Source organism: Panthera leo, chromosome C2, assembly GCF_018350215.1.
Source record: "Panthera leo isolate Ple1 chromosome C2, P.leo_Ple1_pat1.1, whole genome shotgun sequence".
Taxonomy (NCBI): Eukaryota; Metazoa; Chordata; class Mammalia; order Carnivora; family Felidae; genus Panthera; species Panthera leo.
Window position 1 is genome coordinate 94,971,412 of NC_056687.1, and position 13,475 is coordinate 94,984,886.

The 13,475-nt window shown below is 38.7% G+C and overlaps 1 long non-coding RNA gene across 1 annotated transcript in view; it reads right to left on the reverse strand.

Moving 5' to 3' along the window:
- LOC122230323 overlaps positions 1–13,475 on the reverse strand; it is a 39,417-nt gene that overhangs the window by 2,469 nt on the left and 23,473 nt on the right. Inside the window, exon 2 of the long non-coding RNA XR_006207378.1 lies at positions 8,140–8,208. This is a non-coding gene — a long non-coding RNA (uncharacterized LOC122230323). The remainder of the gene's footprint in view (positions 1–8,139; positions 8,209–13,475) is intronic.

Consider the following 13,475-nt stretch of genomic DNA (forward strand, 5'->3'; position numbering starts at 1 on the left):
TAGAATTATCAATATTAATTCATGCTTTAAGGAAAAAAAAAAGTTACTTCTGGGTGCCTGGCTGGCTCAGTTGGTAGAGCATGCAACTCTTTATCTCAGGGTTCTAAGTTCGAGGAGAAAAAAAGTTACTTCTGGGGTGAGTGGCTGGCTCAGTTAGTGGAGCATGTGACTCTTTATCTCTCGGTTGTTAAGTTCGAGGTCCATGTTGGCTATAGGGATTACTTAAAAATAAAACCTTTTTAAAAAAATTTTTAATGTTTATTTATTTTTGAGAGAGAGAGAGCGCGCGCACAAGTGGAGGAGGGCAGAGAGAGAGAGAGAGAGAGATACACAGAATTCAAAGCAGGCTCCAGGCTCTGAGCTGTCAGCACAGAACCGGATGCAGGGCTCAAACTCACGAACCATGACATCATGACCTGAGCTGAAGTCGGACGCTTAACTGACTTAGCCACCCAGGAGACCCTTAAAAATAAAATCTTACAGGGGCGCCTGGGTGGCTCAGTAGGTTGGGCGTCCGACTTAGACTTAGGCTCAGGTCATGATCTCGCAGTCCGTGAGTTCGAGCCCCGCATCGGGTTCTGTGCTGACAGCTCAGAGCCTGGAGCCTGTTTCAGATTCTGTGTCTCCCTCTCTCTCTGACCCTCCCCTGTTCATGCTCTGTCTCTCTCTGTTTCAAAAATAAATAAACGTAAAAAAAATTTTTTTTTAAATAAAATAAAATCTTACAAAAAGAAACAAAGAAATAACTCCTTAGTTCTGTCCACTAATCATTTAAACAAAGATATTGCAGCAGCAATAACAGAACTAGCACCCAGATTTTGGTTTCTCATATGCTTACCTGACATTTGCGTATCTTCCTTCATGAAATGTCTGCTCAAATCTTCTACCTATTTTCATTGGATTGTCTGTGTTTTTTTATGATGTAGTGAAAGGACTTATTTCTGTATTCTGGATTCAAGTACATTATCAAATATATTGTTTTGTGAATATTTTGTCTCATTCTATGGCTATATTATTTATTTTCTTAGTGTTTTTTTGATGAGCAATTTTTAATTATGATGAAGTCCAATTTACACATTTTTTTTCTCTTACGGTTATCGCTTTTCTGTGTTCTGCCCAAAACACCTTTGTCTATGCACAAATCACAGATACTCTTCTAAAATCTTTATAGTTTTAGTTTGAAGAATTTTTGTAAATTTATATAAAAGTTATTTGAATTTCAAAAAAAATCTTTATAGTTTTACTTTTTATGCACAAGTCTACAATCTATCTAAAATAAATTTTTGTTTATAATATGAAATAAGCATGAAAGTTAATTTTTCTATATGGATATCTAGTTATTCCAAAATTATTTGTTTTTTTTAATGTTTATTTATTTATTTATTTATTTATTTATTTATTTATTTTTAATATATGAGATTTACTGTCAAGTTGGTTTCCATACAACACCCAGTGCTCATCCCAAAAGGTGCCCTCCTCAATACCCATCGCCCACCCTCCCCTCCCTCCCACCCCCCATCAACCCTCAGTTTGTTCTCAGTTTTTAACAGTCTCTTATGCTTTGGCTCTCTCCCACTCTAACCTCTTTTTTTTTTTTTTTTTCCTTCCCCTCCCCCATGGGTTTCTGTTACGTTTCTCAGGATCCACATAAGAGTGAAACCATATGGCATCTGTCTTTCTCTGTATGGCTTATTTCACTTAGCATCACACTCTCCAGTTCCATCCACGTTGCTACAAAAGGCCATATTTCATTTTTTCTCATTGCCACGTAGTATTCCATTGTGTATATAAACCACAATTTCTTTATCCATTCATCAGTTGATGGACATTTAGGCTCTTTCCATAATTTGGCTATTGTTGAGAATGCTGCTATAAACATTGGGGTACAAGTGCCCCTATGCATCAGTACTCCTGTATCCCTTGGGTAAATTCCTAGCAGTGCTATTGCTGGGTCATAGGGTAGGTCTATTTTTAATTTTCTGAGGAACTTCCACACTGTTTTTTTCCAAGTGGCTGCACCAGTTTGCATTCCCACCAACAGTGCAAGAAGGTTCCCGTTTCTCCACATCCTCTCCAGCATCTAGAGTCTCCTGATTTGTTCATTTTGGCCACTCTGACTGGCGTGAGGTGATATCTGAGTGTAGTTTTGATTTGTATTTCCCTGATAAGGAGCGACGTTGAACATCTTTTCATGTGCCTGTTGGCCATCCGGATGTCTTCTTTAGAGAAGTGTCTATTCATGTTTTCTGCCCATTTCTTCACTGGGTTATTTGTTTTTCGGGTGTGGAGTTTGGTGAGCTCTTTATAGATTTTGGATACTAGCCCTTTGTCCGATATGTCATTTGCAAATATCTTTTCCCATTCCGTTGGTTGCCTTTTAGTTTTGTTGGTTGTTTCCTTTGCTGTGCAGAAGCTTTTTATCTTCATAAGGTCCCAGTAATTCACTTTTGCTTTTAACTCCCTTGCCTTTGGGGATGTGTCGAGTAAGAGATTGCTACGGCTGAGGTCAGAGAGGTCTTTTCCTGCTTTCTCCTCTAAGGTTTTGATGGTTTCCTGTCTCACATTCAGGTCCTTTATCCATTTTGAGTTTACTTTTGTGAATGGTGTCAGAAAGTGGTCTAGTTTCAACCTTCTGCATGTTGCTGTCCAGTTCTCCCAGCACCATTTGTTAAAGAGACTGTCTTTTTTCCATTGGATGTTCTTTCCTGCTTTGTCAAAGATGAGTTGGCCATACGTTTGTGGGTCTAGTTCTGGGGTTTCTATTCTATTCCATTGGTCTATGTGTCTGTTTTTGTGCCAATACCATGCTGTCTTGATGATGACAGCTTTGTAGTACAGGCTAAAGTCTGGGATTGTGATGCCTCCTGCTTTGGTCTTCTTCTTCAAAATTACTTTGGCTATTCGGGGCCTTTTGTGGTTCCATATGAATTTTAGGATTGCTTGTTCTAGTTTCGAGAAGAATGCTGGTGCAATTTTGATTGGGATTGCATTGAATGTGTAGATAGCTTTGGGTAGTATTGACATTTTGACAATATTTATTCTTCCAATCCATGCGCAGGGAATGTCTTTCCATTTCTTTAAATCTTCTTCAATTACCTTCATAAGCTTTCTATAGTTTTCAGCATACAGATCTTTTACATCTTTGGTTAGATCTATTCCTAGGTATTTTATGCTTCTTGGTGCAGTTGTGAATGGGATCAGTTTCTTTATTTGTCTTTCTGTTGCTTCATTGTTAGTGTATAAGAATGCAACTGATTTCTGTACATTGATTTTGTATCCTGCAACTTTGCTGATTTCATGTATCAGTTCTAGCAGACTTTTGGTGGAGTCTATCGGATTTTCCATGTATAATATCATGTCATCTGCAAAAAGCGAAAGCTTGACTTCATCTTTGCCAATTTTGATGCCTTTGATTTCCTTTGGTTGTCTGACTGCTGAAGCTAGAACTTCCAGCACTATGTTAAACAACAGCGGTGAGAGTGGGCATCCCTGTCGTGTTCCTGATCTCAGGGAAAAAGCTCTCAGTTTTTCCCCGTTGAGGATGATGTTAGCTGTGGGCTTTTCATAAATGGCTTTTATGATCTTTAAGTATGTTCCTTCTATCCCGACTTTCTCAAGGGTTTTTATTAAGAAAGGGTGCTGGATTTTGTCAAAGGCCTTTTCTGCATCGATTGACAGGATCATATGGTTCTTCTCTTTTTTTTTGTTAATGTGATGTATCACGTTGATTGATTTGCGAATGTTGAACCAGCCCTGCATCCCAGGAATGAATCCCACTTGATCATGGTGAATAATTCTTTTTATATGCTGTTGAATTCGATTTGCTAGTATCTTATTGAGAATTTTTGCATCCATATTCATCAGGGATATTGGCCTGTAGTTCTCTTTTTTTACTGGGTCTCTGTCTGGTTTGGGAATCAAAGTAATACTGGCTTCATAGAATGAGTCTGGAAGTTTTCCTTCCCTTTCTATTTCTTGGAATAGCTTGAGAAGGATAGGTATTATCTCTGCTTTAAACGTCTGGTAGAACTCCCCTGGGAAGCCATCTGGTCCTGGACTCTTATTTGTTGGGAGATTTTTGATAACCGATTCAATTTCTTCGCTGGTTATGGGTCTGTTCAAGCTTTCTATTTCCTCCTGATTGAGTTTTGGAAGAGTGTGGGTGTTTAGGAATTTGTCCATTTCTTCCAGGTTGTCCAATTTGTTGGCATATAATTTTTCATAGTATTCCCTGATAATTGTTTGTATCTCTGAGGGATTGGTTGTAATAATTCCATTTTCGTTCATGATTTTATCTATTTGGGTCATCTCCCTTTTCTTTTTGAGAAGCCTGGCCAGAGGTTTGTCAATTTTGTTTCTTTTTTCAAAGAACCAACTCTTGGTTTTGTTGATCTGCTCTACCGTTTTTTTAGATTCTATATTGTTTATTTCTGCTCTGATCTTTATTATTTCTCTTCTTCTTCTGGGTTTAGGCTGCCTTTGCTGTTCTGCTTCTATTTCCTTTAGGTGTGCTGTTAGATTTTGTATTTGGGATTTTTCTTGTTTCTTGAGATAGGCCTGGATTGCAATGTATTTTCCTCTCAGGACTGCCTTCGCTGCGTCCCAACGCGTTTGGATTGTTGTATTTTCATTTTCGTTTGTTTCCATATATTTTTTAATTTCTTCTCTAATTGCCTGGTTGACCCACTCATTCGTTAGTAGGGTGTTCTTTAACCTCCGTGCTTTTGGAGGTTTTCCAGACTTTTTCCTGTGGTTGATTTCAAGCTTCATAGCATTGTGGTCTGAAAGTATGCATGGTATAATTTCAATTCTTGTAAACTTATGAAGGGCTGTTTTGTGACCCAGTATATGATCTATCTTGGAGAATGTTCCATGTGCACTCGAGAAGAAAGTATATTCTGTTGCTTTGGGATGCAGAGTTCTAAATATATCTGTCAAGTCCATCTGATCCAATGTATCATTCAGGGCCCTTGTTTCTTTACTGACTGTGTGTCTAGGTGATCTATCCATTTCTGTAAGTGGGGTGTTAAAGTCCCCTGCAATTACCACATTCTTATCAATAAGGTTGCTTATGTTTATGAGTAATTGTTTTATATATTGGGGGGCTCCGGTATTCGGCGCATAGACATTTATAATTGTTAGCTCTTCCTGATGGATAGACCCTGTAATTATTATATAATGCCCTTCTTCATCTCATGTTACAGCCTTTAATTTAAAGTCTAGGTTGTCTGATATAAGTATGGCTACTCCAGCTTTCTTTTGGCTTCCAGTAGCATGATAAATAGTTCTCCATCCCCTCACTCTCAATCTAAAGGTGTCCTCAGATCTAAAATGAGTCTCTTGTAGACAGCAAATAGATGGGTCTTGTTTTTTTATCCATTCTGATACCCTATGTCTTTTGGTTGGCGCATTTAATCCATTTACATTCAGTGTTATTATAGAAAGATACGGGTTTAGAGTCATTGTGATGTCTGTATGTTTTATGCTTGTAGTGATGTCTCTGGTACTTTGTCTCACAGGGTCCCCCTTAGGATCTCTTGTAGGGCTGGTTTAGTGGTGACAAATTCCTTCAGTTTTTGTTTGTTTGGGAAGACCTTTATCTCTCCTTCTATTCTAAATGACAGACTTGCTGGATAAAGGATTCTCGGCTGCATATTTTTCCTGTTTAGCACACTGAAGATCTCGTGCCAATCCTTTCTGGCCTGCCAAGTTTCAAAAGAGAGATCAGTCACGAGTCTTATAGGTCTCCCTTTATATGTGAGGGCACGTTTATCCCTTGCTGCTTTCAGAATTTTCTCTTTATCCTTGTATTTTGCCAGTTTCACTATGATATGTCGTGCAGAAGATCGATTCAAGTTATGTCTGAAGGGAGCTCTCTGTGCCTCTTGGATTTCAATGCCTTTTTCCGTCCCCAGGTCAGGGAAGTTCTCAGCTATAATTTCTTCAAGTACCCCTTCAGCACCTTTCCTTCTCTCTTCCTCCTCTGGAATATCAATTATGCGTAGATTATTTCTCTTTTGTGCATCACTTAGTTCTCTAATTTTCCCCTCATACTCCTGGATTTTTTAATCTCTCTTTCTCTCAGCTTCCTCTTTTTCCATAACTTTATCTTCTAGTTCACCTATTCTCTCCTCTGCCTCTTCAATCCGAGCCGTCGTCGTTTCCATTTTGTTTTGCATTTCGTTTAAAGCGCTTTTCAGCTCCTCGTGACTGTTCCTTAGTCCCTTGATCTCTGTGGCAAGAGATTCTCTGCTGTCCTCTATACTGTTTTCAAGCCCAGCGATTAATTTTATGACTATTATTCTAAATTCACTTTTTGTTATATTATTTAAATCCTTTTTGATCAGTTCATTAGCTGTTGTTATTTCCTGGAGATTCTTCTGAGGGGAATTCTTCCGTTTGGTCATTTTGGATAGTCCCTGGAGTGGTGGGGACCTGCAGGGCACTTCCCCTGTGCTGTGGTGTATAACTGGAGTTGGTGGGCGGGGCCGCAGTCAGACCTGATGTCTGCCCCCAGCCCACCGCTGGGGCCGCAGTCAGACTGGTGTGTGCCTTCTCTTCCCCTCTCCTAGGGGCGGGATTCACTGTGGGGTGGCGTGGCCCATCTGGGCTACTTGCACACTGCCAGGCTTGTGGTGCTGGGGATCTGGCGTATTAGCTGGGGTGGGTAGGCAAGGTGCACGGGGGCAGGAGGGGCAGGCTTAGCTCGCTTCTTCTTAGGTGATCCATTTCAGGAGGGGCCCTGTGGCAGCGAGGGAGTCAGATCCACTGCCGGAGGTTTGGCTCCGTAGGAGCACAGAGTTGGATGTTTGCGCGGAGCGAGCAAGTTCCCTGGCAGGAACTGGTTCCCTTTGGGATTTTGGCTGGGGGATGGGCGGGGGAGATGGCGCTGGCGAGCGCCTTTGTTCCCCACCAAACTGAGCTCTGTCGTCCGGGGGCTCAGCAGCTCTCCCTCCCTTTGTCCTCCAGCCTTCCTGCTTTCTGAGCAGAGCTGTTAACTTATGACCTCCCAGATGCTAAGTCGCGCTTGCTGTCAGAACACAGTCCGTCAGGCCCCTCCGCTTTTGCCTGCCAGACTCGGGGACTCTGCTTGGCCGGCGAGCTGCCCCTCCGCCCCGGCTCCCTCCCGCCAGTCCGTGGAGCGCGCACCGCCTCGCCACCCTTCCTACCCTCTTCCGTGGGCCTCTCGTCTGCGCTTGGCTCCGGAGACTCCTTTCTGCTAATCCTCTGGCGGTTTTCTGGGTTATTTAGGCTGGTGTAGGTGGAATCTAAGTGATCAGCAGGACGCGCGGTGAGCCCAGCGTCCTCCTACGCCACCATCTTTCCAGAAAATAATAATTTTTTAAAAAGGTAGCCAAGATACCTTTCAACAGGTGAATGGATAAGCCAACTGTGGTATTTTCACACAATGGAATATCTCTCAATGACAAAAATAAGTAAACTACCAACCATTTAAAAGACATGGATAAGCCTTAGATGCATGTTGCTAGGTGAAATAATCCAGTCTGAAAATGATTCCCATTACATGACCTTTTGGAATAGGCAAAACTACACAACCAGCAAAAGATCAGTTGTTGCCAGGGATTTGGGGGAGGAGGGAGAGTTCAATAGTTCAAGGCAAGCAATATATTTAGGGCTGTGAAACTATTCTGTATGATACTATAATGGTGAATACATGAAATTATACATTTACTAAAACCCATACAGCTTCACAGCACTGAGTGAAACAATGTATGCAATTAAAAGACATCATTTAGGAGGTTGGGGGATTCAGGAAGGAATGCAGATGAGACAAGAGACTCTAACTGTATTACAATGTATAAAACCACTTCCTTGCTCTGTTAGCAAGGAAATAAATATCACAAGTGTATAGGAATATAAGTAAATGATTGAATAGGGAAATGAAGGAAGGAAAAGAGACAAATATCCCTTACAGAAGAATTCTAATTTATTTACGTAGATGATCTGCCATGAAGGAGCATAACTTCCCACTGTGCATTAAATGATTATCTTCCAAAGAGTACAGTATGGAAGGGGAGAGGGGAGAGTAACTTTATAGAGGAGAAATCTGACAATACTATCTCAGCCATATGAGCAAGGTCAATATCAACAGTGATAAACCATATTCATAATATGTACCTTTGATATGATGTGAAGAAAATAGCAATTTACCTCTGGGGTCTTCATCTCCAAACCCATATCCCCAGTCTAATCATGAGGAAAAAATTAGACAGATTCCATTAGAGGGATATCCTGCAAACGCTTGACCAGTACTCTTCAAAACTGTAAAATTCATCAAAATAAAGGAAGTCTAAGATTCACAGCCAAGAGGAGCCCAAGGAGACATGACAAGTAAATGCAATGTAGTATCCTGGGTAGGATTCTGGAACAGCAATATACATTAAGTAAAAAAAAAACAAAAAACAAAAACAAAAACAAAAAACTAAGGAAATCTGAGTCTTCTATTGACTTTAGTTAACTGTAATATAAAAATACTGGTCCATTAAATTGTAACAAATATGCAATACCAATATAAGATGTTAATAATAGGGGAAACTGGGTGAAGGAGTATATGGAAACTCTCTGTACCATATTCTCAATTTTCTGTAAATCAAAAACTTATGTAAAAAAGAAAGTGTATTAAAAGTATATGGCAGGGGCGTCTGGGTAATTCAGTGGGTTAAGCAGCCGACTCAGCTCAGGTCATGATCTCATGGTTCTTGAGTTGGAGTCCGCATGGGTCTCTGCTGTCAGCACAGAGCCCACTTCAGATCCTCTGTCTCCCTCTCTTTCTGCCCCTTCCCTGATCTCACTGTCCTCTCAAAAATAAATTTTAAAAATCTTAAAAACTGGTTGATCTTTTCAAAGAACTAAATTAAAAAAAAAAAGGTATATGGCAGACATATTCCTATTAATGAAAGGAATCCTACTTAATGATAAATAATACTTAATGATAAATAAAAACAATAAAAAAGCAAAGACTTGAATAGATACTTCACAAAGGAAAATATATGAATGCCCAGTAAGTGCATGAGTAGTTAATATCACTAGTCATTAGGGAAATGCAAAAGTAAAACTACAATGAAAAGCCACTATTGACCCACTAGATTAACTAAAATTTAAAACACTGAAAAGACCAAATGTTGGTCAGGATGTGTGACTCCCATCCATTGTTGGTGGTATTATAAAATGGCACAACCACTTTGGGAAATATTTGACAATTTCTCATTAAATAGAGCAATTCCAAGTTTAGATATTTATCCCTCAAAATAAAATCTCATGTCTACAAAAAGGGCTTGTACATGAAAATAAATGTATAGCACCTTCACTCATAACAGCTAAAAACTGGAAATAATCCGTATGTCCATCATTGTTTATTAGATAAATAAACTGTGTTGTATTCATAAAACACTACTAGGTAATAAAATGGAACAAACTATTGATAACCACAGTGGTATGGATGACTGAAAGAAGCCAGGACATGATGCTAAATGGAAAAAGCCAGATACAAAATAATTCGTACTGTAATGTACTTTATATGATGTTCCAGAATAGGCAAAAACAATCTATGGTAGAAAAAAATCAGAAAAATTATTTACTCTTGGAGAGGGGTGGTATATAGCCTGGGAAGGGACATGTGAGCACTTATCTGGGTGATGCAAAGGTTCTATATGTGGGCAATTGTGGATTACCTGCATACATGCATTTATCAAAAGTCATCATGTTATAAAGTGAAGATATGTGTATTTCAATATGTAAATTTACTGAAATAAAAAACTCTGAAGGGGAAAAAAACTCTTAAGAAATAACTGGATTTTGAACTGGTAATTTTAATAAATTGAATAATTATTTTTAAAACTCTTGAATAATTTTTGTGATTAAAAAACTATCAACAAAGACATTATAAAAAATTCAAGATTAGATAATTTTGGCAAGAGATTTTGCCAAGAAAGGGAGGACAGAAATATAATGTTAGAGTCAGATGTGGAATCCAGGCAAAGTTTTTTATTTTACCTATTTATATTAAACTTTTTATTTTGAGTGAATTTTTAAATGTATAGAAATCGTGATGATAGAAATGTTTCCATATACCCTTAACCTAATGTTATATATCATAGAATCACTGTACATTTATATAAACTAACAAATTTATGTTAGTACAATATTATTACTAAAGTAGAAATTTTCTTTGACTTTTCCAATTGATTTTCTTTTTTTGTTCCAAGATCCGATTTTGGGCACTACACCATTCTATTTTATTCGTCTCCTCCAATATGTGACAGTTTCTCAGTGTTTTCTTGTTTTTCATGACTTTGATAGTTTTGAAGAACACTGCTCAAGGTATTTTGTAGAATGTTCTTCAATATGAGTTTATGTGGCGTTTTTTGTTCTGCATTTTCTTAGATCCTGTATTCATAGTTTTGGCATCCATTGATCATAGGGCCAAACTAACAGCCAGAGTTCTTTGCATCTCCTTTGTGATCCAGCATTCACAGGTACATGAAAATCATATTACAAACCCTCACCAGTTCTGGTCCATACTCTCGATAACCTCCTTTATCTAACTATCACATACCAAGCCAATATTTCCCCTGCTTTAAATCACCCAGGGCCAGGAACCAGACCACACCCGTAGCTGAGAGCCAGTTGATATTATTTGAAGTAGTCATTCCTAAGCGGTTTCTCCTGTCCTGTCTTGCCTGTTCCATTGAAAATACAATAAAGTTTTAGGCCATATGTTGCCCTTGCTCCTACTTCTGTCTCTTGATCAAAACTGGTGCTTTCCCATGTAGTCCTGTATGGCATGGCATAGCCCCTTCTCTTGGGAATTATAAGTAATAAATTCTTTCAGTCACATTAGCCTCTCCATGTCATCACTCAGTTACCTCCATAAATTTAAATCCCACATGTACATTTTAATACATTTTCTCATTATTAGACCAGGGCTATGAATTAGGGGAAAAATACTGTAGAAGTAAAATGCTCTTATCATATCATTTTAGGGGCACATGATACCAACATTACTTATTATTGGTTATATTAACCTTGACTCCTTGGTTAAGGTAATGCCTGTCAGGTTTGTCTGCTGTAAAGTTAATGTTTTTCCCCTTCTATATTCTTTTTTTAAAATTTTTAAAAAATGTTTATTTATTTTTGAGAGACACAGAGAGAGAGAGACCATGAGTGAGGGAGGGGTAGGGAGAGAGAAGACAGAGTCTGAAGCAGGCTTCAGGCTTCGTGCTATTAGCACAGAGCCAGACACGGGGCTCCAACCCACAAACCGTGAGATCATGACCTGAGCCGAGTTCAGATGCTCAACCGACTGAGCCACCCAGGTGCCCCAATACTTTCTCTATTCTGTTCAATAGAAGCAAATCACTAAATCTAGCACACAAGAAGTGGAATTACGTTCCACCTTTTGGTGGGAGAAATATCAAAGATTTTTTGGACGTATGTTAAAAGCACCACAATTATTAATAAACATGTTGGGGTAGATATTTCAAGGCTATGCACATACCCTATTTCTCCTTAAAGTTTTGCCCCCAAATTATAGTGCTTATTTTTATTGTGGTATTCTAATGGTGAATTTCTATTTCCCTTATCTTTCTGCATTTATTACTTGAAATTCTTTTCTAAAGATTTGTCCCTTCTCTCTTTCTCTTCCTCTTTCTCTCTGTTTTCCTTATTTATTTGCATGAATATGAATTCATGGATAATTTATTTTACTCACAGATGTATAATCAACACTATTATTATTTTGTTGTTTAAATTGTTCCAGCATTGGCCCTTGGGAGCCTGTGTCCTTTTGACATGCCCCCATCTCCCCATCCTCATCTTTTTTTATTTTATTTTTTTTAATTTTAATTTTTTTTAATTAAAAAACATTTAATGTTTATTTGTGAGAGGGAGAGAGAGACAGAGTGTGAGCAGGGGAGGGGCAGAGAGAAGGAGACACAGAATCCAAAGCAGGTTCCAGGCTCTAAGCTGTCAGCACAGAGCCCGATGTGGGGCTCAAACTCACAAATCATGAGATCATGACCTAAGCTAAAGTCGGATGTTTAACCAATTGAGCCACCCAGGTGCATTGCTATTAGGCACACTTGCTGCTTTTCAGCTCTCTGTAGACAAAACTAGAACATAAATGTATGTATACTAACCCATGCATACACATTGCATTGGTGGTCCTCATGACCACTTTCAGGTTCAGTGTTTTGCTAGAAGGACTCACAGGCCTCTGAAATCATTATATTCATGGTTTATTACATAAAAAAAGATACAAATAAAAATTATCAAAGGGAAAAAGCACATTGGATGAAGTCTGGAGGAATTCAAATGCTCATTTCCAAGAGACTTCTCCCAATGGAATTTTACAGGATGCACTTGATTCCTCCAGCATTTAATTGTAACTACATGTTCAAACTGTTGTCTACTAGGGAAGATTGCTTAAGCCTGGGAATCCAGAGTTTCTATTGGGAATTAGTCACATAAACACACAGTGAATGCAGTTTCTGAAGTTCCCTATGCCCAGAAGGAAAGAAAATATTCACTATAAGTCATACTGTTTGCACAAATTATCTAAACAAATTGGTATAGGGGTTCAGGGCTTCTTTCACTTAGAAATGTAGCTGCATGAATCAGTACTTCGTTCCTTTTTATTGCTGAGTGGAACTTCATTTTCAGGATATACCATAGTTTGTTTATCACCTTTTGAAGGATGTCATCTAGGTTTTGTTGATTAATATAAAACTGCTATGCACATTTGTGTACAAGAACATAAGTTTTCAATTCTCTTGGGTAAGTATCTAGGAATGGGATTGTGGGGGGTCATTTGTTTGAAAAGAAACGCCAAAATGTTTTACAAAGTGGCTGTACAATTTTGTATGTACACCAGCAGTGAATGAGACTTCCAGTTCCATTCTCAACAGCATTTAGAATTGTAAGATATTTTGATGTTAGCCATTCTATTATGTGTTTAGTAGTAGTTCATTGTAAATTTAGTTTGTGTTTCCCTAATAATCAATGATGTTAAGTGCCTTTTCATATACTATTTGCATGTGAAGTGTCTGCTCAGAGCTATTGCCTACATTTTTATTCAGTTTTTTGTTTTCTTATTGTTGTATTTTAAGAACTCTATATAGAATTCTGGGAAGTTGGAAGGGTAGAAAGCACCAGGAATCTCTTTCTCTACCTAGACCACAATTGCTTTGGAGGAATCTGTCTGATGTAACTATTTTAGATCGCTGGAGTCTATTGAAGGATTGCAACTTCTGAAGAAAGGCTCAGACAGTAAATTTCATTTAATTTATGTCAATTTCAGCTTAGCACAGTAGTAGCTACCCATCCACCCATCCCCAGATCCATGGCAGGCAGCTGTGCACATGTTCCAGGAGCAGCTTGCATGCAGTTTGTGGAAGCCACGGTGGACAAAAAAGACCCTGTCACCTCCAGCATTACAGATCTATCCTCTGATACAG